The following is a 25,563-nucleotide window of genomic DNA, read 5'->3' on the forward strand; positions in this document are numbered from 1 at the left end:
GAATGTACTTTGTAACATCCATCCCTTGCCCACAAAAAAACTGCTCCTGACTCCAACACCTATCCCAAAGAACCAATGCTAATATAAGAACCAATGCTAATATAAGAACTAAAGCTAATCCCACCATCCTTCACTGACTCCTATCTCAGACTCAGCCCACTTGCACCCAAGTGAGTAAACAGCCTTGCTGATCACACTAAGCCTGCTCAGGTGGTCTTTATACAGACATGAGTAACAATGTTCATTTTTCCCCACCTGGTTCCTCTTTAATTTGGAGACCACCTGTAAGTACTCTTAACTTATAGCAATATAGTTGTTTGCATTAGTGCAGTAAGAATCCATTTTTCTTTGTCAACGGGACACAGTCGGAAAAACTGGTTATTTTACCAAGGCTTTGACTGAAAGGGTGTGTCTCCCTTTAAGGAATCAAGCTTGACATGCAGAGCCAATAAAAGCCCCTGGGAGAACTGGCATCGTACCTTGTCTACACAGTCCCTGCACAGGGTTCCTAACCTGTGGTCAGTGAAGAATGTCACTTTCTAACAGCTCTGGAAGCTCCAAGTTTCTGGGGACCTCAAGAAGAGAGGATCACCCAACTTACAGGTATTTGAGGAAACAAACCCACGGCTGGGCTCGGTTTTAAAGGTCTTACCTAAGATTCCTTGTGGAACAGAGTTTCATCAAAGCCAATCCAAAAGACCTATGTAGAAAAACTATTCTTGCTAACACTTCATGCAAATAATCAGGCCAAGTATAAGATTAAAGTTCATTCACAATTGGTTTTTACCAAAAATGAGAACTGGAGAGAAAAATTGTGCCCCAAAGCTTAGCATACATTTGTCATTAAATCCTAGTCTCATTAACGGTGTTTAAGCTTTTTGCCTACGTTTTAAACTAATCCTGCTTATTCCTGTGACTCAAGTGGTAATCTTCTGCAGCTCAGAAGAAAGAAAAAGGGATGGGTAATGTAAAAATCTGAATCAATATACTAGTTCTGGGCAATTATCTTGCAAATTCTGCCAGGTAATGAAAGTAAGTAGGGTACCCATAACCCGGAGGTTTCTTTGCTTAGGAAAATAAAACTAAAGCTTCATAGACCACCAAAGGGAAATTACCTTGGCAACTACAATTTTAGATGGAAATCATCTACTACACCACACTTGTGGGAACTGGTATACTCACTTTACTGTTTGCAATAGGAATACACACAGTAGCACCTTCTAACTGAAATATTGGGCAGAGTTTCCATTTCTGTTGTATTTTGCTTAATTATTATCCTTATAGCAGGAATAATAGTTACTGACAAGGAAGCATGAAAATTTTACTATCACTGAGTCTGCTAGGACTTTTTATTGGGTTTAGGGATGATTAACACCTCTAGTAAAGTAGAGAAAAATCTGCAGGTACTTAAAGATCAAATCAAAATTATTGACAGGCTCAGGGAAAACACCATATTCAACCCCATGTGGCTACCCTCTTTAATAAATTCCAGTCTTCTTTATGGAATTAGATAACTCCTTTATTAAGCCCTCTCTTTTTATACGTCTTGTATTGATATTTGGGTCCTGTATATTCAATACTGTAACTCAAATTGTTTCTTCTCACCTAGAAGCAATCAAACTCCAAATGGTGTTGCAAACTGAACCACACATGGACACGGCATTCTTCCGAGGATCCTTACATCAACCCCAGGAGGAGCCCAAGTTGCTGTTCCCCATTTGATGCCCCTTTTCAGCAGGAAGTAGCCAAAGGAGTTGTTGCCCAAAACCCTCTAACAGCAGTTAGTGTGGTATTCTCCACAGGGAGGAATGTTGTAGGAGTTATTAAGAAATATTTTAGGCAGAGAGGAAAAGGGGTCCTTAGAAAGTTTTCATTTTTTTAAGCATCTCTGGAAAAGTTTCTTGTAAAGCCCAGGCTCTTAGAGCCAGGCCAGCAAACACTGCGATTCCCACAGCCTTCTTGCCTTTGCCCCACATGTTCCTGGAAACATGGCCACCCCCACATATCCCCATGTGGGTAGAACATCATGGCGCCCTGCATTTGCATACTAAAAGACTAGGGTGGGAGGGCCAGATTTTTCATGAGCTACATGAATGATGTGCCTAGTCAAACCAATCCCCTGAGCCCTATGCAAATCGAACACCACCTCCTCCAGTCTCTGCATATATACCTGGCTGGTGTCTACCACACTTGGGGTTCCCTTATCTTGGCTTTGGAGCCTCCCTCCATCTCTGTATGGGGGAGCTTCTTCCTTCTGCCTTCTCCCTTCTTTCTGGCCTGTTAAACTCTCCGCTCCTTAAAACCAAACAAACAAACAAACAAAAAAAGGATTTACCCACCATTAAATTATGTATGGTCTCATTATTTGAAGCTTTAAATACACTTCAATAATACAAAGCCATAAACTGGACATGCAACATGAGCTATACAGATGCTCTGCAATCAAGTTAAAATCAAGTTGCACAAGTCTCAAGTTGAAATTCTATTTTTTAAAACAGCTCCACAATTTCAGGTTCAGAAAACAAAAAGTCAGAACAACTTTTTGTTACTGTTCCACGAGTCACAAATATTTTTTGCATCTTCAATAGGTTCTGCCAGGCCTCTGAGCCCAAGCTAAGCCATCATATCCCTGTGACCTGCACGTATACATCCAGATGGCCTAAGGTAACTGAAGAATCACAAAAGAAGTGAAAATGGCCTGTTCCTGCCTTAACTGATGACATTACCTGTGAAATTCCTTCTCCTGGCTCAAAAGCTCCCCAACTAAGCACCTTGTGTCCCCGGCCCCTGCCCACCAGAGAACAACTGCCTTTGACTGTAATTTTCTACTACCTACCCAAAGCCTATAAAATGGCCCCACCCCTATCTCCCTTAACTGACTCTTTTCGGACTTAGCCCACCTGCACCCAGGTGAAATAAAAAGTTTTATAGGTCACACAAACCCCATTTGGTGGTCTCTTCACACGGACGCGAGTGAAATTTGGTGTCGTGACTCGGATTGTGGGACCTCCCTTGCGAGATCAATCCCCTGTCCTCCTGCTCTTTGCTCTGTGAGAAAGATCCACCTACAACCTCGGGTCCTCAGACCAACCAGCCCAAGGAACATCTCACCAATTTTAAATTGGGTAAGCGGCATCTCTTTACTCCTCCAACCTCTCTCACTATCCCTCAACCTCTTTCTCCCTTCAATCTTGGCGTCATCCTTCAATCTCTCCCTTCTCTTAATTTCAGTTCCTTGACTTTTCTGATAGAAACAGAGAAGACGCGTTTTATCTGTGAACCCAAAACTCCAGCGCCAGTCATGGACTCTGGAAGACAGTCTTCCCTTGGTGTTTAATCACTGCACAGATGCCTGCTTGATTATTCACCCATGTCTCAGAGGTGTCTGATCACCACGGGGACGCCTGCCTTGATCCTTCACCCTTAACAGCAAGAATCGCTTTTCTAGGGGGCAAGCACCCCCCACCCCTTCTCTCCATGTCTCTACCCCTCTTCTACTTTCCTGGGGGCAAGCACCTCCCACCCCTTTTCCACTTTCCTGGGGGGGAAGCACTTCCCACCCCTTCTCCACTTTCCTGGGGGGCAAGCACCTCCCACCCCTTCTCCACTTTCCTGGGGGGCAAGCACACCCCATCCCTTCTCTCCCAGTCTCTACCCTCTCTTTTCTCTCTACTTTCCTGGGGGGCAAGCACCCCCCACCCCTTCTCCACTTTCCTGGGGGGCAAGCACCTCCCACCCCTTCTCCACTTTCCTGGGGGGCAAGCACCTCCCACCCCTTCTCCACTTTCCTGGGGGGCAAGCACCTCCCACCCCTTCTCCACTTTCCTGGGGGGCAAGCACCCCCCACCCCTTCTCTCCATGTCTCTACCCTCCCTTTTCTCTCTACTTTCCTGGGAGGCAAGCACCCCCAACCCCTTCTCTCCGTGTCTCTACCCTCTCTGTTCTTGGGACTTGCCTCCTCCACTATAGGCAACTTTCCACCCTCCATTCCTTCTTCTCCCTTAGCCTGTGTTCTCAAGAACTTAAAACTTCTTCAACTCACACCTGACCTAAAACCTAAATGCCTTATTTTCTTCTGCAATGCCGCTTAACCCCAATACAAACTCGACAATGGTTCAAAAATAGCCAGAAAACGGCACTTTCAATTTTTCCATCCTACAAGATCTAGATAATTCTTGTTGTAAAATGGGCAAATGGTCTGAGATGCCTGACGTCCAGGCATTCTTTAACATATTGGTCCCTCCCTAGTCTCTGTTCCCAATACAACTCGTCCCAAATCTTCCTTCTTTCCCTCCCGCCTGTCCCCTCAGTTCCAACCCCAAGCGTCGCTGAGTCTTTCCAATCTTCCTTTTCTATGGACCCATCTGACCTCTCCCATCCTCCCCAGGCTGCTTCTCACCAGGCTGAGCCAGGTCCCAATTCTTCCTCAGCCTCCTCTCCTCCACCCTATAATTCTTTTATCACCTCCCCTCCTCATACCCCGACTGGCTTACAGTTTCTAGCCCTCCCCCACCTGCCCAACAATTTCCTCTTAAAGAGGTGACTGGAGCTAAAGTCATAGTCAAGGTTAACACTCCTTTTTTTTTTTTTTTTTTTTGAGACGGAGTCTTGCTCTGTCGCCCAGGCTAGGGTGCAGTGGCCGGATCTCAGCTCACTGCAAGCTCCACCTCCCGGGTTTACGCCATTCTCCTGCCTCAGCCTCCTGAGTAGCTGGGACTACAGGCGCCCGCCACCTCGCCTGGCTAGTTTTTTGTATTTTTTAGTAGAGATGGGGTTTCACCGTGTTAGCCAGGATGGTCTCGATCTCCTGACCTGGTGATCCGCCCGTCTCGGCCTCCCAAAGTGCTGGGATTACAGGCTTGAGCCACCGCGCCCGGCCAACACTCCTTTTTCTTTATCCTACTTCTCCCAAATCAGTTGGTGTTTAGGCTCTTTTTCATCATATATGAAAAACAACCCAGTTCATGGCCTGTTTGGCAGCAACCCTGAGATGCTTTACAGCCCTAGACCCTGAAAGGTCAGAAGGCTGTCTTATTCTCAATATGCATTTTATTTTATTACCCAATCCACTCCCAACATCAAATAAAGCTCTGAAAATTAAATTCCAGCCCTCAAACCCCACAACAGGACTTAATTAATCTCACCTTCAAGGTGTACAATAATAAAAAAGAGTTACAATTACTTGCCCCTGCTGTGAGACAAAACCCAGCCACACCTCCAGCACACAAGAACTTCAAAATGCCTAAGCCGCACATGCCTAAGCTGCAGCAGTCAAGCTTTCCTACAGGACTTCCTCCACCAGTATCTTGCTTCAAGTGCCAGAAATCTGGCCACTGGGCCAAGGAATGCCTGCAGCCGGGGATTCCTCCCAAGCCATGTCCCATCTGTGCAGGGACCCACTGGAAATCAGACTGCCCAGCTTGCCTGGCAGCCACTCCTAGAGCCCCTAAAGCTCTAGCCCAAGGCTCTCTGACTCCTTCCCAGATCTGCTCGGCTTAGTGGCTGAAGAGTGACGCTGCCCGATCACCTTGGAAGCCCCCTGGACCATCACGGATGCCGAGTTCCGGGTAACTCTCACAGTGGAGGGTTAGGTCCATCCCTTGTTTAATCAACACAGAGGCTACTCACTCCACATTACCTTCTTTTCAAGGGCCTGTATCCCTTGCCTCCATAACTATTGTGGGTATTGATGGCCAGGCTTCTAAACCTCTTAAAACTCCCCAACTCTGGTGCCAACTTGGACAATGTTCTTTTATGCACTCCTTTTTAGTTATCCCCACCTACCCAGTTCCTTTATTAGGTTGAGACATTTTAACTAAATAATCTGTTTCCCTGGCTAATCCTAGGCTACAGCCACACCTCATTGCTGCCCCTTTTGCCCAATTCAAAGCCGCCTTCACATCCTCCCCTTGTATCTCCCCACCTTAATACACAAGTATAGGACACCTCTACTCCCTCCTTGGTGACTGATCATGCACCCCTTACCATCCCATTAAAACTTAATTACCCTTACCCCACTCAATGCCAATATCGCACCCCACAGCACACTTCAAAAGAATTAAACCCTGTTATCACTTGCCTTTTACAGCATGGCCTCTTAAAGCCTATAAACTCTTTTTACAGTTCCCCCATTTTACCTGTCCAAAAATCTGACAAGCCTTACAAGTTAGTTCAGGATCTGCACCTTATCAACCAAATTGTCTTGCCTATCCACCCCGTGGTGCCAAACCCATATACTCTCCTATCCTCAATACCTCCATCCACAACCCATTATTCTGTCTGGATCTCAAACATGCTTTCTTTACTATTGCATTGCACCCCTCATTCCAGCCTCTCTTCGCTTTCACTTGGACTGACCCTGACTCCCATCAGGCTCAGCAAATTACCTGGGCTGTACTACTGCAAGGCTTCACAGACAGCCCCCCATTACTTCAGTCACGCCCAAACTTCTTTGTCATCTGTTACCTATCTTGGCATAATTCTCATGAAAACACACGTGCTCTCCCTGCTGATTGTGTCTGGCTAATCTCCCAAAACCCCAGTCACTTCTACAAAACATCTCCTTTCCTTCCTAGGCATGGCTAGGTCCTTCCACCTTTGGATACCTAGTTTTACCATCCTGACTAAGCCATTATATAAACTCAGAAAAGCAAACTTAGATGACCCCACAGATCCTAAATCCTTTCGCCACTCCTCTCCATTCCTTAAAAACAGCCCTAGAAGCTGCTCCCACACTAGCTCTCCCTAACTCATCCCAACCCTTTTTCATCACACACAGCCAAAGTGCAGGGCTGTGCAATCAGAATTCTTACACAAGAGCTGGGACTGCACCCTGTCCTTTTCATCCAAACAACTTGACCTTACTGTTTTAGCCTAGCCCTCATGTCTGCATGCAGCGGCTGCCACTGCCTTAATACTTTTAGAGGCCCTCAAAATCACAAACTATGCTCAACTCACTCACTACGTTTCTCATAACTTCCAAAATCTATTTTCTTCCTCACACCTGACGCATACACTTTCTGCCCCCCTCCACTACCTCTCAGCAAGCTGAACTCATTACCTTAACTTGGGCCCTCACGCTTGCAAAGTGACTACGCATCAATGTTTATACTAACTCTAAATATGCCTTCCATATCCTGCACCTACTGTTAAATGGGCAAAAAGAGGTTTCCTCACTACACAAGGGTCCTCCACCATTAATTCCTCTTTAGTAAAAAATATTCTCAAGGCTGCTTTACTTCCAAAGGAAGCAGAACTCATTCACTGCAAGGGCCTCAAAAGGAGTTAGATCCCATCACTCAGCACAATGCTTATGCTGATAAGGTAACTAAAAAAGCAGCCATCAAAAGGCATCAGATCCCATCACTCAGGACAATGTTTATGCTAATAATGTAGCTAAAAAAGCAGCTAGCCTTCCAACTTCTATCCCTCACGGCAGTTTTTCTCCTCATCTGGTCACTCCCACCTACTGCCCCACTGAAACTTCCACCTATCAATCTCTTTCCACACAAGGCAAATGGTTCTTGGACCAAGGAAAGTACCTCCTTGCAGCCTCACAGACCCATTCTATTCTGTCATTTCATAACCTCTTCCATGTAGGTTACAAGCCGCTAGCCTGCCTCTTAGAACCTCTCATTTCCTTTACATCATGGAAACCTATCCTCAGGGAAATCACTTCTCAGTGTTCCATCTGCTATTTTACTCCTCAGGGATTATTCAGGCCCCCTCCCTTCCCTACACATCAAGCTCAGGGATTTGCCCCTGCCCAGGACTGGCAAATTGACTTTACTTACATGCCCCAAGTCAGGAAACTAAAATATCCCTTGGCCTGTGTAGACACTTTCACTGGATGGGTAGAGGCCTTTCCCACAGGGTCTGAGAAGGCCATTGCAGTCATTTCTTCCCTTCTGTCAGACACAATTCCTCGGTTTGGCCTTCCCACCTCTATACAGTCTGATAATGGACCGGCCCTTACTAGTCAAATCACCCAAGCAGTTTCTCGGGCTCTTGGTATTCAGTGAAACCTTCATACCCCTTACCGTCCTCAATCTTCGGGAAAGGGAGAATGGACTAATTGTCTTTGAAAAACACACCTCACCAAGCTCAGCCTCCAACTTAATAAAAAGGACTCTGTCAAGAATAGAGCCCAAAACCTCACCAACCAAACAAGTAATTACATTAAACCGCCTTGGACACTCTCTAATTGGATGTCCTGGGTCCTCTCAATTCTTAGTCCTTTAATAACTGTTTTTCTCCTTCTCTTATTTGGACCTTGTGTCTTCCGTTTAGTTTCTCAATTCATACAAAACCACACCCAGGCCATCACCAATCATTCCATATGACAAATGCTCCTAACAACCCCACAATATCGCCCCTTACCACAAAATCCTCCAACTTGACCTCTCCCACTCTAGGTTCCCAGGTCGCCCCTAATCCCACTCGAAACAGCCCTGAGAAACATTGCCCATTATCTCTCCATACCACCCCCCAAAATTTTTGCCACCCCAACACTTTATCACTATTTCATTTTATTTTTCTTATTAACATAAGAAGACAGGAATGTCAGGCCTCTGAGCCCAAGCTAAGCCATCATATTCCCCATGACCTGCACATATACATCCAGAAAGCCTGAAGTATCTAAAGAATCACAGAAGAAGTGAAAATGGCCTGTTCCTGCCTTAACTGATGACATTACCTTGGAAATTCCTTCTCCTGGCTCAAAAGCTCCCCCACTGGGCACCTTCTGTCCCCTGCCCCTGCCCACCAGAGAACGCCCTCTGACTGTAATTCTCCACTACCTACCCAAATCCTATAAAATGATCCTACCCCATCTCCCTTCACTGACTCTCTTTTCCCACTCAGCCTGCCTGCACCCAGGTGAAATAAAAAGCTTTATTGCTCACACAAAGCCTGTTTGGCGATCTCTTCACACGGATGTGAGAGAAATGTTCTACAATACCCAAGGTTAGGAGAAAATTATACTACTTTATCACACTGAAAACTTTCTAGGAACATCTAATATTCTTTCTCCATCAATCTCCCATCTGCCTTTACCAGGAGTAGGCTGACCCTTATCCATTACAAGGTTCAGAAGGCTGTAAGACATACTGGAAGCAGATTATTCTTGAAGAGCTTGTTCTTTCTATATCATGCTCCTATTTCTATACTTAACATGCACAAAGTATCCATTTAAGACAAGGGTGCAGGTTATCAACACTACTTAATACTGAAAGCACTAGCCAATCCAACTGAAGATAAAGGTACAAATGTTTCAGAAGAGGTGGGAAAGTTATCACTAACCGCAGATACTATGGCCATCTTCGGAAAGAAAACTAAAATGCTGTCCAAAAAAAACAGTAAATTCACTTAAGGCTCCCATTTACAAAATGCGTGAAGTCAATCACTTTTTAATATACAGATAATAAGAAACTTATAATGGAAGGTACGTTTCAATAGCAAACAAAAAAGCTATAAGTAACAAAGAATAACAAAACTAGAAATGTATAGGCTCTACATAAAGAAAACTATAATTCCATAAAGGATCTAAAATAAAACTTGAGTACATGGAAAGACAAGATATGTTGTGAGATATGAAGAATCCATGATTAAGTTAGAAGATTCTTGGAAGACAGTAGAGTAGAAAGCACCAAGAATAAGTCTGTATACCCAGAGAATACTTAGGCTGGTAGAATCTATCTCATACAACTATTTCGAAGCTCTCGAAGTATACTGAAAACCAACTTCAAGAAAAAGTCCTGGACAGTAAGGTAAATTGTGGCTGATTTCAGTCAATTTCAGTTATTTGCTCAGCAGCAGCTACCCACCCCACCCCACTCTCACTCCCACAGGCAGGCAACTGTGCAGGTGTTTGTGGAGCAGCTTATACATAGCTGTGGGAGTTGGAGTGGGCAATAAGGACCCCGTCCTCCAAATATCAGGAATAGGTGTCCTGACTGTTGACTGCTACTTCTGATCATGAAGATACAGATGCAGGGGCTAGCAGCCATTGTGGTTGTACCTCCATCCACTGATGCAAGTCCCTCCCCCTCTAGCTGTGGTAACTTCCAGGGGACTTAAAGGCTGGTGCTTTCCCCAACCCTCTTCATTTTTGTCCTTTTCCTTTTTTGTGGAGCCAGACATTAAGGACTGAGATATTCAAAAGCAACTGCATATATAAGGGAAAACAGAAATTCACTATAGTAGTCCACCATTATCCACAGGGAATATGCTCCCAGAACCCCAGTGGATGCCTGATTGGATGCCTGAAACCGCATATAGTACTGAACCTTACACATACTGTTTTTTCCTAAATATACACACCGATGAGACAGTCTAATTTGTAAATTAGGCACAATAAGATATTAACAAACAAAAAAAATTATGACAACATGCCAGCATCACTATTCTTGTGCTGTGGCGTCATTATGTAAAATAAAGGTTAACTTTATTGAACCTTTGTTTTAACTTTGTTGAACTGAACACAAGCACTGCAATACCACGAGAGTGAATCCAAAAATCAACACAGCTGCTAAGTGACTATCAGGTAGGTAACATATACAATGTGCATATGATGGACAAAGGGATAATTCATGTCCCAAGCAGGTTGGAACAATATTTCATCATGCTACTCAGAACAGCACGTAATTTAAAACTTATGAACTGTTTATTTCTGAAGTTTTCCATTTAATATTTTTGGACCACTGTTGACCATAACTGAAACTTCAGAAAGTAAAACCAGGGATAAAGAGGGACTATTGAATTACATATCTAGCTTACAGCACAGGCATAGAAAAGACCTGAAAATACCTTAATTTTACGAAATCTCAGACTGATCTTTGGCAAAGAGACTGCAACAATTTAATTTAAAAAAAAAAAAAAGCAAACCCTGGGGAAGGGATACTACCTAATTTCCAGAATTACCACATTAAATTAAATTTAAGCATCCAGTTTTCAACAAAAAAGTCACAAGGTATATAAAGAAACAGAAAAATATGGTCCACTAAAAGAAAGAAAGAAAACTAACAAATTGTCCCTGAGAAAGACCTGATGGTAGATCTGTTAAACATCTGTTAAACAAAGACTATAAAACAACTTTCTGAAAAATGCTCAAAGAACTAAAGGAAAATGTGGACCAAGTTAAGAAAATGATGTATGAACAAAATGGAAATATGAATAAAGACATGGAAAATCTGAGCCAGGCACAGTGGTGCACAACTACAGTCCCAGCTACTCAGGAAGCTGAGATAGGAGGATTGCTTGAACCCAGGAGTTTTAGCCCAGCCCAGGCAACAGAGTGAGACCTCAAAAAAAAAAAAATAATAATAATAATAAGCAAGACAGTAAGAGAAACACAGAGAATGAAAACCTAAAAAGATACACACAAAAAATTCTGAAGCTGAAAAGTACAATAAATTAAATTAAAAATCCACTAGTGAGATTGAAAGGCAGATTTGGACAGGAAGAAAAAAGTAATCAGTGAACTTGAAGAGAGAACAACTGAAATTACTGAGTCTTAGGAAAAGAAAGAAAAAAGACTAAAGAAATGTGAAGGTCTTCAATAGCAAAGACTTGGAATCAACCCAAATGTCCATCAGTGACAGACTGGATTAAGAAAATGTGGCACATATACACCATGGAATACTATGCAGCCATAAAAAAGGATGAGTTTGCGTCCTTTGTAGGGACATGGATGCAGCTGGAAACCATCATTCTTAGCAAACTATCACAAGAACAGAAAACCAAACACCGCATGTTCTCACTCATAGGTGGGAACTGAACAATGAGATCACTTGGATTTGGGAAGGGAAACATCACACACGGGGGCCTATCATGGGGAGGGGGGAGGGGGGAGGGATTGCATTGGGAGTTATACCTGATGTGAATGACGAGTTGATGGGTGCAGCACACCAACATGGCACAAGTATACATATGTAACAAACCTGCACGTTATGCACATGTACCCTAGAACTTAAAGTATAATAATAATAATAAATAAATAATAAATAAATAAATAAATAAAATAAAATAAATGTGAAGGTCTTAAGGGAGCTGTGACACCATCAAGTAGGCCTACATACATACTGTCATAGTCCCAAGTAAGGCAGAGAGAAAAAATGTTTGAAGAAACAATGGTCGAAAATCCCAATTTTAATAAAAGACATGGATACAAACATGTAAGAAGCTGAAAAAGACCCCAAGTAGAATCACTTCAAAGAAACTCACAGCAAAACATATTATAATGAAACCACCAAAAGGCAAACAGAAAATCCTGAAAGCTGAAAGAATGAAGTAACTAATCACACATGAGCAGTCTTCAATAAAATTATCAGATTTCTCATCAGACACTTTGGAGGACAGAAAGCATAGGCCAATATATTTAAGATAATAAAACAAACAAACAAACAAAAATGTCAACCATGAATCCTACATCCAGAAAAACCGTCGTTTAAAAGAAAAGCTGAGACATTCTTTTTTTTTTTTTGAGACGGAGTTTCACTCTTATTGCCTAGGCTCGAGTGCAATGGTGTGATCTTGGCTCAATGCAACCTCTGCCTCCTGGGTTCAAGCGATTCTCCTGCCTCAGCCTCCCAAGTAGCTGGGATTACAGGCATGCACCACCACACCCAGCTAATTTTTTTTGTATTTTTAGTAGACAGGGTTTCTCCATGTTGGTCAGGCTGGCCTTGACTCCCGACCTCAGGTGATCTGCCTGCCTCAGCCTCTCAAGACATTCTTAAATAAAACATTCTCAAGTAAAAAGCTGAGAGAGTTTATTACCAAAACACCTGCTCTGTAGAGCAAACTTCTCCAGGTTGAAACAAAAGAATACTAGATAACTTGAAGCTGTATGAAAAAATAAAAATTGCAGTGACAGTAAATACCTAGGCAATTATAAATGCTAGTATTATTGTAACTTTGGTTTATAACGCCACGTTTTGTTTTCTACATAACTTGAGACTAGCACATTAAAAATTAGGTTATATTTTTGACACACAATGTATAAAGAGATAATTCTGCAACATCAACAAGAAGTGGGGAAGGAATTGTCAAGAAGCATAATGTTTTTATGTTACTAAAATTAAGCTAGTATAAATATTGTAATGTTTAAATATTAAGTGTAATCATCACGATAACCAAAGAAAATAGCTAATAGAATACATACAAAAAGAAATGAGACAGTAATGCAGGAAATGAAGAAAATAGCTATAAAGCATATAGAAAAAAAAAGGCAAAATGATAGAAGTTCCTCCTTATGATTTTAAATATAAATGGTTAAACTCTATAATCAAAAGGCAGAGATTGGCAGAATGGATAAATATCATCCAACTACATGCTGTCTACAAAAGACTCACTTTAGGCCCAAAGACACAAACAGGGTGAAAGTGAAGGCATGGAAAAAAGATATTACATTCATACAAGAACCAAGAGAACAGAAGTGCCATACTAATATCAGACAAAATTGACTTTAAATCAAAAAAGGTTACAAAAGACAAGAAGGACATTATATATTAATAAGAGATTCAATACAGCAAAAGATATAATAATTATAGTTGACCCTTGAACAACATGGGTCTGAACTCTATAGGTCCATTTATATGTGCATCATCTTCTACCTCTGCCACCTAGGAGACATCAAGACCAATCCTTCCTTTCCTCAACCCAATGTGAAGATGACAAGAATGAAGGCGTTCATGATTATCTACTTCCACTTAATGAACTGTAAATAAATTTTCTCTCCTTTATAATTTTCTTAATAACACATTATTTTCTGTAGTTTATTATACGAACACAGTAAATAATACATACATAAAATGTGTTAACTGCTTACATTATCAATAAGACTTCCAATGGTAGTCTATTAGTAAACTTCAGAAAAGTCAAAAATTATACGCAGATTTCTGTGTGGGGGGATAGCATCCCTAACCCCTGCATCATTAAGGGGTCAGCTATATAAACATTTACATACCTAACAAAGGCCACTGAGATATATCAACCAAAGGTGAAAAAAATGAGAGGAGAAATAGTTCTATGACAATAGCTGAAGACTTCAGTACCCCACTCTCAATAATTAACAGAACCACACAGAAAGGAGAACGTGAACAACACAATAAACCAACTTGGTCTAACAGACATAGACTGAACGTTCTGCCTAACAATAACCAAATACATATTGTTCTCAAGTACACGTGGGATATTTCCCAGGATAGGCCAGGTTAGGCCACAAATAGTCTTAATAGATTTTTAAAAGACAGATATCATACAAAGTATCTTCTCTGAACACAATACAATGAAGTTAGAAATCAATAAAAGAAGGAAAATGGAAAATTCACAAACGTGTGGAAATCAAACAACCAATGGGGCGAAGAATAAATCACAAGGGTAATCAGAAAATACTTAGAGACGAAAAACACAACATAAGAAAATTTATGGGACACAGATAAAGCAGTGTTAAGAGACAACTTTATAGTTATTAACACTTACATGAAATAAAAAGGAAGTTCTCAATTCAAGAACCTGTTAGGCAGGAACCTAGACCCAACATGGCGGTATCACCCGATATGGCAGGTCCTTTGTTAGGACTTCCCACCCTTCACTTCCTGCTAAGACTTTCAGCACGTGAAGAAAGCCCATGCCCACCAAAAACCCCCCGCTCTGCACAAACTCCTGGACATGTCATTCCTCAGAAATTGAAACCTAACTCAAGAAACCGAAGCCCACAGACCCCGACTCCTCGCCCTATAAAAGGCCCCTGATACTTGCCCCACGCGCGACTTCCTCGGCCCTCCTTCTAGAGGACTGGTGAACCTCGCCCGCGAGCCCAATATAGGGTACCTCTGTTTTCATCTGCCTCATGTCTTCTTGCTCGGCTCCCCATTACATTACATTGGTGCCGAAACCCGGGAGGAGACCCCTCCCTGAACCCCTGCTGGTTTGGTCAGGCTCTCCTCTCCCCAAGCCAGGACCTCCTCTCCGAGCCAGGAGCCGTTTCACCAAATCCAAGACTCAATTTGATCACTGCTGGGTAAGTTTTCCCCCTTCCTGCAGGTTCCGGGAGTCCCTGCCCAAAAACGCAGTCGCGTTGTGACCTCAGCACCAGGAACTAGGAGACATCCAACCTCCCCATAAGCCACCATATCCCACACTCCATGTGGCAGTGGGAGGACGCTCCCGTTGACTCTGGACTGCCCGCCTCAGGATCATGGGGGCTGCCCAGTCCAAACCAGACCCAAAATCCCCTCTGGGGTGCCTCTTGGCTAATTTCCAGACGTTAGGTCTCAACCAAGACCTAAAACGAAAGCAGCTTATTTTCTTCTGCACAGTGGCATGCCCGCAGTATAAATTAGATAATCAGTCTCAGTGGCCTGCAGAAGGCACTCTAGACTTTAACATTCTCACAGACCTGACCAACATCTGCAAGAGACTAGGCAAATGGTCCGAGGTACCCTACTTTCAGGCTTTTTGGGACTTGCGCTCTTGCCCAGACCTCTGTGCCCGACGTTCGTTGGCCCAGGTCTTGTTCGCAAAATCTACTCCGTCAAGCAAGGAGAAAGATCATTCCTCCTCTTTCTTTGAGCCCCCTGATACTCGTTTCCTGGCCCTTCTTCAGTCCCCCGCTCAACCTCCTCCTTACTCTGACCCGTCGTCGTCTCCATCCTCGTCGGAGCCACCCCTTCTGTCCACTCCTCCTGTGTCCCCACCAAACCTGACGGATCCTGTCTCTCCTGCCTCCTCCTCCTCCTTGCCTGTCTCAACCCATACCCCGTCCAGGACCAACCTCCTGTGCCCCTTGCAGGAAGTGGCAGGCGCCAAAGGAGTGGTCCGGGTCCATGTGCTGTTTTTGCTGGCAGACCTAAGATTGAAGAGCATGTAGGCTCTTGGCCAACCCGACTCTGTATATCAAAGAGTTCAGATACCTATGCCAGGCGTATGACCTCACCTGGCACGATCTGCATGTCATTATGACCTCAACCCTGTCCCCTGAGGAACGGGAATGTATCCTAGCGACAGCCAGGCAGCACACTGACCAGGTTCATTTAACTGACCCCGCCATGCCAGTTGGCACCGAGGCGGTGCCCTTGGCCAAGCCCGGCTGGGAGTACCAGGTTGGGCAGGCAGGCCACCGCCGCCAAGACATGATGGTCCAGTGCCTTCTTGCTGGCATGCAGGCAGCCTCCAATAAGTCGGTCAACTTTGATAAATTAAAGGAGGTAGTCTAAGGCTCAGATGAGAATCCAGCTGTTTTTCTTAACCAACTGACTGAGGCACTCATTCAGTACATCCGCCTTGACCCTGCCTCCCTAGCAGGAGGAACTCTCTTGGCTACGTACTTTATTTCTCAGCTGGCTCCGGATATCTGGAAAAAGTTTAAAAAGGTGGAGGACAGCCGGCCATCAAAATCCCATCCAGGATTTAGTCAAACTGGCCTTCAAGGTCTACAACTCCAGGGAGGAAGCAGCTGAGGCCCAGCGACAGGCCAGGCTAAAACAGAAGGTACAACTCCAAACCCAGGCCTTGGTAGCAGACCTGAGGCCGGCTGGCTCCAGGAGCTCTCAGAGAGGAGGTACTCCCCGAGCGCCACCTGGTGCCTGCTTCAAGTGCGGCAATGAAGGTCACTGGGCCAAGCAGTGCCCCAACCCTAAGGAGCCAACTCGCCCCTGTCCGAGCTGCTGGCAGATGGGCCATTGGAAGTCAGACTGCCCCAACCTGAGGACGGTCGCTACGCCTCCATGTGAGGACCCTCCTCCAGGTACTGGAGGCATCTTCCAGCTCTTCGACACCGACAAAGATTGAAGAGGCTCGGACTCGGGAACCCCGCTTACTTTCGCTGAGCCCAGGTAGCGGTTAAGTCCATATCCTTCCTTATGGACATGGGGGCTCCCTACTCTGTTTTGCCTTCCTTCAGTGGCCCCAGCCATCCTCCCGCTGTCACGGTCATGGGAATTGATGGCACTCCCTCCACCTACCGCCAGACTCCTCCTCTGTCTTGCTGCCTGGATGGCTCCCTCTTCTCGCACTCATTTCTTACCATTCCTTTGTGCCCAGTCCCCTTGTTAGGACGACACCTCCTCTCCAAGCTAGGGACCTCAGTGCACTTCCGGCCCAACCCCTTCCTGCACCTTGCGTTCTTCTTTCCCCTCCTCTTGCCTGATAAACCCCGCCGGGCTGACCCCCACTCCCGTTTCCAGTACCCATTAACCCTAAGGTGTGGGACACCTCCATCCCCATCATTGCCCAGCACCATACTCCAGTCTGCATCTGGCTGAAGGATCCCTCCAAGTTTCCCTCTAGACCCCAGTTCCCTACCTCCCTTGAACACTGACAGGGACTAAAACCCCTCATCACGCGCCTGTTCCAGCAGCACATTCTAGTCCCTGCCAACTCACCATGCAATACTCCTATCCTGCCTGTATGGAAAAGCTCCGCAGGCTACCGCCTCATGCAGGATCTACGCCTCATCAATGAGGTAGTAGTCCCCACCTTTCCAGTTGTTCCTAACCCATATACACTTCTCTCACGCATTGCCTCTCACACATTCCCCCTGATACCACTCATTTTACTGTCCTTGACCTAAAGGATGCCTTCTTCACTATTCCCCTACACCCCGACTGTCACTTTGTTTGTCTTTACGTGGGAAGATCCAGACACTCATATTTCTTCCCAGCTGACTTGGACTGTTCTGCCTCAGGGTTCCGAGATAGCCCCCATTTTTTCGGACAGGCACTGACACAGGATGTTAGCCTCTGTCCCCTCACTCACAGCACACTATTGCAATATGTAGATGACTCATTGCTATGTAGTCCCTCCTGGGAGAACTCCCTTGCAGATACTGCTACACTTAAATTTTCTTGGCAACCGAGGTTATCAGGTTACCCCAGCCAAGGCTGAGCTTTGCACCCCTTCTGTCACCTACCTAGGCATACTCCTCACACCCACTACGAAAAGCCTCACGGCGGATAGAATAAGCCTTATTGAAACTCTTCAGCCTCCCCAGGATGCGGAAGAGATCTTGTCCTTCCTGGGACTGGTAGGGTATTTCAGGCATTGGATTTCCAACTTCAGGGTCCTAGCCAAGCCCCTCTACCAGGCTGCCAAGGAAGCGCCCACTGGACCGCTGTCCGACCCGTCATTGGTTGCCAACTCTTTCAAGAAGCTTCAGGACTGTCTCCTTTCTGTCCCCGTTCTCTCTCTCTCCCCAACCCCCTTCAGCCTTTTCATCTATTCACCGAGCGTCAAAAGGTAGCTACTGGCCTCCTAGCCCAGCCGGTTGGATCCACATACCAGGCTGTGGCCTATCTCTCCAAGCAGTTAGACCCCACAGTCCAGGGCTGGCAACCTTGTCTGTGAGCCCTGGCAGCTGCCACAGAACTTACCAAGGAGGCCCTCAAGCTCACCCTAGGACATCCTCTTACTGTCTACTCTTCTCACTGACTGTCAGATCTCATCACACACAAGTGTCTCAGCCACCTCACCCCATCCTGGCTTCAACAGTTCCACCTGCTATTCATCGAAAATCCTCACATCACCCTCACTACCTCACCTCCTCTAAACCCTGCTACCCTCTTGCCCACTCCAGGGTGCGATTCCGCCCCCGCACATTCCTGCCCGGAGGTTCTCACCACCTTGCTGCCCGCCTGCCTCGGTCTTTCCGAACAGCCATTAGAACACCTGGACCGTACCCTGTTCATGGATGGGAGTTCTGTCTTAACCCCCAATGGCCGCCGGCAAGTGGCATACGCTGTCGTAACAGCAACCCAGACGGTCGAAACCAGGCCCTTGCCTTTAGGCACCACCACCCAGAAGGCTGAACTCACTGCCCTTACTCGTGCCTTACTTCTCTCCGAAGGGCAGAGGGTTAATATCTACACAGACCCCAAATATGCCTACCTTATTGCACACACCCACTCCCTTCTCTGGCAAGAGCATGGGTTCCTTAGCACCAAAGGGACGCCAGTAGTCAATGGACCACATATAAAGAGGTTGCTTGATGCTCTCCAGGCCCCCAAGGAGGTAGCCATCATCCACTGTAAAAGCCACCAGCATTCTAAGGACCCTGTGTCGCAGGGTAACAACCTAGCTGATCCCACTGCACGGGCCACCACCCTCACTTCCTCCCCTACCCCAGCGCCTTTACTTTCTTTCCCCCACATATTCCCCCGACTACTCTCCCCAGGAACTTCAAACCCTGATGGCCTATCCCAGTGCTACCCAGAGCGAGGATGGGTGGGTGTTCATTGACAGCCGAGTAGCACTCCCTCAGACTCAGGCGGTGCATATATTGACCGACATACACCGCTCTCTCCACATAGGGCCTAAGGCTATGTATAACTTCCTGGAACCCACCCTTCACCTCCCCTCACTGCAGGCCCAAATTAGAAAGGTACATCAGCAATGTGCCACCTGTTCAGCTGCTAACCCCCAAGGCAGGCTCAGGCACCCAGGGCCCACTCATCAGCTAAGGGGTCACCAGCCAAGGGAAGATTGGCAACTTGATTTTACCCACATGTCCTGCCATAAAAAATTTCACTACCTGCTGATCCTGGTTGACACCTTTTCAGGATGGATCGAGGCTTTCCCCACCACCCGGGAAACTGCAGAGGTCGGGGCAACCACTCTCCTAGAGCACATCATCCCCAGGTTTGGTCTCCCCCGAACCATCCAATCGGACAATGGTCCAGCCTTCATTTCTAAACTCACCCAGCAGATGGCGGCCGCACTCCAGATTACCTGGAAGCTCCACATTCCCTACCATCCACAGTCATCTGGAAAGGTAGAAAGCGCAAACGGTCTCCTTAAACATGTGACCAAACTCAATCTAAAAACCTGCCTCTCGTGGGTGACTCTCCTTCCCTTGGCTCTCACTCGTCTTAGGGCAGCTCCGCGGGCCCCCACAGGGCTCAGCCCTTTTGAGCTGCTGTACAGACACCCATTCCTCTTCCAGGAGCTGCCGGCCCTCTCCCCTCCCTTAGGCTCCTACCTCCCTTACTTAACCCTTCTTCGTGAGCTTCTGAGAAAACAAACAGACCGGTGTCTCCCTGCATCCGCTTCCCCAACCCTCGAGAATCCTGCCATCGTAGCACCTGGAGACCTGGTCCTGGTCAAGCAGCTGCAACTCCAAGCCTTATCTCCACGGTGGGAAGGATCATACACCGTAATCCTCACCACTCCCACCGCTGCCAAGCTTCTTGGTCTTTCCTCCTGGTATCACCTGTCCCAGCTGAAAAAGCCACCCACCCAACATGATTCCAATTGGACCACTCAGGTTGTTACCCCTACCAAGTTACGACTCACATGCACAGGTAACGACCCTCTGCCTAACCTTCCTTGGCCATCTAGTCCTCCCAGATCTAGGTAAGACTCCTGCCCAAACTACCCCTACCGATCCATTCCGATGGAGGTTCTACCTTACCGAGACCTGGACCAGGGAGATCGCATGAGCTCCCTCACTATAGCCACAGTAGACTGCCAGCCTCAAGGGTGCCAAAGCCAAGTAACCTTTAATATCTCCTCCTTCCAGAGTATGCCCCAGAAGTACCCCCCTCCATACCCAGTCATTTCTTTTACATATGATCAGACGAACGATGCCTGTCGATTCACTTGGGTTGAAACCAATGGAGGCTGCCCTTATCGCTACTGCAACATGCACAAGACCATTCTGGACACCAAAGAAATCCTCTGGCAGCAGCCCACTTCCTCTGTGCGACTGACTAGGAGTGACAAGTATGACAAGTCTACATTCTTCCTCACCATCCCTGACCCTTGGGACTTGAGGTGGGTGTTGGGGGTTGAGGCCTGCCTTTACCAAGGCGTCCATGACTCTTATCCCGTGGCCCGACTCAGGATCTTTAGGGCCCACATTAGGGTCATAAGCAGCCTTGTCAGCCTGGCCTCTGACATCAAACAACAGGGGAAAGCCATCTCAGCTATAGCTGACCCAGGCAGCAATCCCCAGGGCAGCAGCAACCCTTTTTCCTGGCTAACCTTAGTCAGGGAAGGGGCTCAAGTAGTACAAACGGCCGAGGTACACAACATCTCTCATTGTTTCCTGTGTGCAGCCTTGAATAAGCCCCCACTGGTTGCGGTACCCTTACCCAGCCCTTTTAACTCCTCTAACCTAACCCCCTCCTTTCCCCTTTCCGGCCGAACCCTGGGAGAGGTCCCCTTGTTCCAAGACCTGCTTAGGCAACAACTCCCCTTTTGCTACTCCACCCCGAATGCTTCCTGGTGCAACCAGACCGGATCTGCACCTCCAAATCTAACCACCCCTCCAGGTGGGTATTTTTGGTGCAATTCCACCCTATCAAAAACCCTCCATGCTCCCAACACTACCCTATGCATTCCCATCTCCCTAGTCCCCAGCCTTACCCTGTACAGTGAGGCTGAGCTATCCTCCCTCCTGCCCTCTGCCCGCCCCTGACAGTCAAGGGCAGTATTCCTTCCATTGATGATCGGGGTCTCTTTAGCCTCATCCCTTGTAGCCTCCGGCCTAGGAACCAGAGCCCTAATTCATTCTGTCCAGGCTTCTCAGGACCTTTCAGCCCGCTTACAGGTAGCAATTGAAGCTTCTGCAGAGTCCTTGGCTTCCCTCTAATGACAGATCACTTCAGTCGCCCAGGTGGCAGCCCAGAATCGGGCACTCAACCTCCTTACAGCCGATAAAGGCAGCACCAGCATGTTCCTCAATGAAGAATGTTGCTACTACATCAATGAGTCAGGACTAGTAGAAACCAATCTCCTCACTCTAGAAAGGATTCAGGAAGGGCTCCACCAGAAAAACCTCGGACCAGGGCCCTCACTTGGGTGGTGGCAATCGTCTACAGCCAGCTGGGTCCTACCCTTTCTAAGCCCCTTACTAATCATTAGATTCTTGCTACTCATAGCTCCCTGTGTCATCCGCTTTGTCCAGGACCGCATAAAGGAAGTCTTGCAGGTCACTGTCAATCAGATGCTACTCCACCCCTATACCTGAGTTCCAACCTCCGAAGAACCCCACAACGACCTATACCAGCAGGACGCAGCCAGTAGAATACGTCGCCCCTTTTTCTTATTAGAAAGAGGTCGGAATGTTAGGCAGGAATCTAGACCCAACATGGTGGTATCACCTGGCATGGCAGGTCCTTTGTTAGGACTTCCCACCCATCACTTCCTGCTAAGACTCTCAGCGCTCGAAAAAAGCCCGCGCCCGCCAAAAAACCCCCGCTCTGCGCAAACTCCTGGACACATCATTCCTCAGAAATCGAAACCTAACTTAGGAAACCGAAACCTACGGACCCCGCCTACCTTGTCCTATAAAAGACCCCTGATACCTGCCCCGCGCGCGACTTCCTTGGCCCTCCTCCTAGAGGGCCGGTGAACCTCGCCCGCAAGCCCAATAAAGGCTACCTCTGTTTTCATCTGCCTCGTGTCTTCTTGCTCGGCTCCCCATTACATTACAGAACCTATTTTTACAACTTCAAAAACTAGAAAAAGAACAAACTAAACCCAAAGCTAGCAGAAGAAATAAAACAAGAACAGAGATAAACAAAATGGAAAATAGGAAAGCAACATGGAAAAATCAATGAAACTAAAAGGTTCTTCAAAAAGGAACAAAACTGATAAATCTCTAGCTAAACTAAGAAAAAAAAAGACTCAAATTACTGAAATCAGAAACGAAACTAAGGCATTGCTACCAGTTTTACAGAAATACAAAAGATTATAAGAGGATACTATGAACAACTGAATGCCAACAACTACATAACCTAGATGAGGAAAAACTGTTAGAAACACTAAACTTACTGAACCAGAATCAAAAACAAACAGAAAACCTGAAAATCCTACATTAGTAAGGAGATAGAATCAGTAATCAAAAACCTCCCAACAAAGAAAACCCCTGGACATGATGGCTTCACTGGTGAACTCTACTTAACATCTGAAAAAGAACTAAAACCAAGCCTTCTCAAATTAAAACAAACAAACAAACAAAAACAAAAACAAACAAACAAACAAACAGAAGAGGAGGGAACACTTCCTGACTTATTCTGTGAGGCCAGCATTACCCTGATACCAAAGCCAGACAAAGACACTACAAGAAAACCACAAACCAACAAAGGATGGTAGAAACCAGGAAGGGGAAGGGCAATGTGTTAAAGGATGCAGAGAGAGAGAGATGAGTTAAAGGATGCAGAATTACAGCTAATGATAAAAGCTGGAGCAATAAGTTACTGTACTCTATAGTACTGTAGGATGACTATAATTAACAATAATATATAGTTTCAAACAGCTAGGAGGATACTGAATGTTCTTAACACAAAGAAGTGTTTGAGATGATAGATATGCTAATTACCCTGATACATTATATGTACTGTAACATTGCTATGTACTCCAAAAATATGTACAATGACTGTGTCAATTAAAATTATTTTTAGAAAAAGAAATGAGAGCAACCTAAAAAGAGAAAAAAAAACAAACTACAAACCAGTATCCATTATTAACAGTGATGTAAAAATTCTCAACAAAATACTAGCAAACTGAATTCAGCAGCATATTAAAAGATTATATACCATGACCAAGTGGGATTTATCCTGAAATGCAAGGATGATTTTACATATGGAAATCAATCAAGGCAATACACCCCATTAACAGAATTCAGGAGGAAAAAATAAAACCCTACATGGTCATCTCAACTGATGGAGAAAAAGCATCTGACAAAATTCAATATCCTTTCATGATATAAACACTCAACAAACTAGGAAATGAAGGAAACTACTTCAACATAATAAAAGCCATATATGAGAAACTCACAGTGAACATCATACACAATGGTAAAGGACTAAAAGCTTTTCTTCTAAGATCAAATGGTAAGGGACTCAAAGCTTTTCCTCTAAGATCCACAACAAGGCAAGAATGCCTGATTTCATCACTTCTATTCAACATACTACTCGAAGTTCTACTCAGAGCAATTAGGAAAGGAAAAGAAACAAAAGACATCCAAATCGGAAAGAAAAAGTAAAATTATGTTCTTACAGATGATATGATCGTATATGCAGGGAACCCTAAAGATTCCAAGAAAAAAAAAACCTGTTAGAACTAATAAATCAATTTAGCAAAGAAGAAGCAGGATACAAAGTCAACACAAAAACAAGTTACATTTTTACACACTAGAACATTTCTTGAAATAATTATTCCATTTACAATAGCATAAAAAAGAAACCTTAGGAATTAACCAAGACAGTGAAAGAGCTGTACAACAAAAACTACAAAACACTGCTGTGAGAAATTAAAGAATACATAATTAGAAAGACATTACACGTTCATCAATTGGAAAACTTAATATTGTTAAAATATCAATACTATCCAGAGACCTACAGATTCAATGCAGTTCCTTCTGAAATCCCAACGTTTTCTGCAGAAATAGAAAAATCCATTCTAAAATTCACATGGAATATTAAGGGACCCCGAATAGTCAGTTTTGAAAAAGAGGTACAAAGCTAGAAAACTCATACTTACTGATTTCAAGACTTACTACAAAGCTACATTGATCAAAATAGTGTAGTACTGGCATGAAAACAGACATACAGAACAATGAAATAAAGACTTCACAGGAAAAAAAAGGCATCTGACTTTATGGTCAAAGGATTTTTGGGAAGGGAGTCAAGACCAGGCCTACAGTCTGGGGCAGCTTCTCAATCCTGCTCAGCAGCTGCCTGGAAATTAACTCAGTGCCACTGGAAGGGGCACCCCGGGAGTGGTACTGGCCTTTCGGGCTTTGTGGGAGCTGGGTGAGGCCTGTTACTGTCGGCTTTCCCCCACTTCCCTGGTGACCTGTATGATGCTGTAGAGGCAGCCATAATCCCCTTGGGAACATAACTTCATTGGCATAAGAACCACACTTCCATCTCCCACAGCAGCCACAGCAAACCCCACCCAAGGAGAGTCTCAGCTCAGAAACGCCTAATCCAGCCCCCACCTGATGGTCTTTCTCTACCCACCCTGGTAGTCTAAGATAAAAGGATATAATCTCCTGGGAGCTCTATGGCCCCACCCACCACCTGAGAAACCCAAATACTTATCCTGGTGACCCGAGCGCAAGCTTGCATCCTCTTTATACTACCACAGCTGATTCTCTCTTGAAAGTGCCACCTCCTGGCTGGAGGCCAACCAACACAAAAACAGCACACTAAATGAAACTATAACCAAAGACCCTCACAGAGTCCACTTCACTCCTCTGCTATCTCCCCAAGGAAGAAGAGAAATCTAAAAGTTTGGAAAACATATTGAGGGAATAATTAAGGAAAACTTTCCTGACGTTGCTAGAGATCTAGACATACAAATAAAGCAAGCTCAAAGAACACCTGGAAATTCATTGCAAAAAGACCATCACCTACGCACATAGTCATCAGGTTATCTAAAGTCAAGACAAAGTAAAGAATCTTAAGAGCTGCCAGGCAAAAGAATCAGGTAACCTAAAAAGGAAAACCCATCAGATTAACAGCAGATTTCTCAGCAAAAACCCTACAAACTAGAAGGAATGTGGGTCCTATCTTTAGCCTCCTTAAACAAAACAATTACCAGCCAAGAATTTGTATC

General features: G+C 45.2%; 1 protein-coding gene across 8 annotated transcripts in view; it reads right to left on the reverse strand.

Moving 5' to 3' along the window:
- Positions 1 to 25,563, reverse strand: part of C1GALT1 (core 1 synthase, glycoprotein-N-acetylgalactosamine 3-beta-galactosyltransferase 1) — an 84,468-nt gene that overhangs the window by 38,886 nt on the left and 20,019 nt on the right. The window contains exon 2 of one of the 8 annotated variants that reach the window (XM_077997023.1): positions 2,171 to 2,295. The exons of the other annotated variants lie outside the window; for them this stretch is intronic. The gene's annotated coding sequence lies outside the window, so the exon portion shown is untranslated. The remainder of the gene's footprint in view (positions 1 to 2,170; positions 2,296 to 25,563) is intronic. 8 annotated transcript variants of the gene reach the window in all.

This window comes from Macaca mulatta, chromosome 3 (assembly GCF_049350105.2).
Source record: "Macaca mulatta isolate MMU2019108-1 chromosome 3, T2T-MMU8v2.0, whole genome shotgun sequence".
NCBI lineage: Eukaryota > Metazoa > Chordata > Mammalia > Primates > Cercopithecidae > Macaca > Macaca mulatta.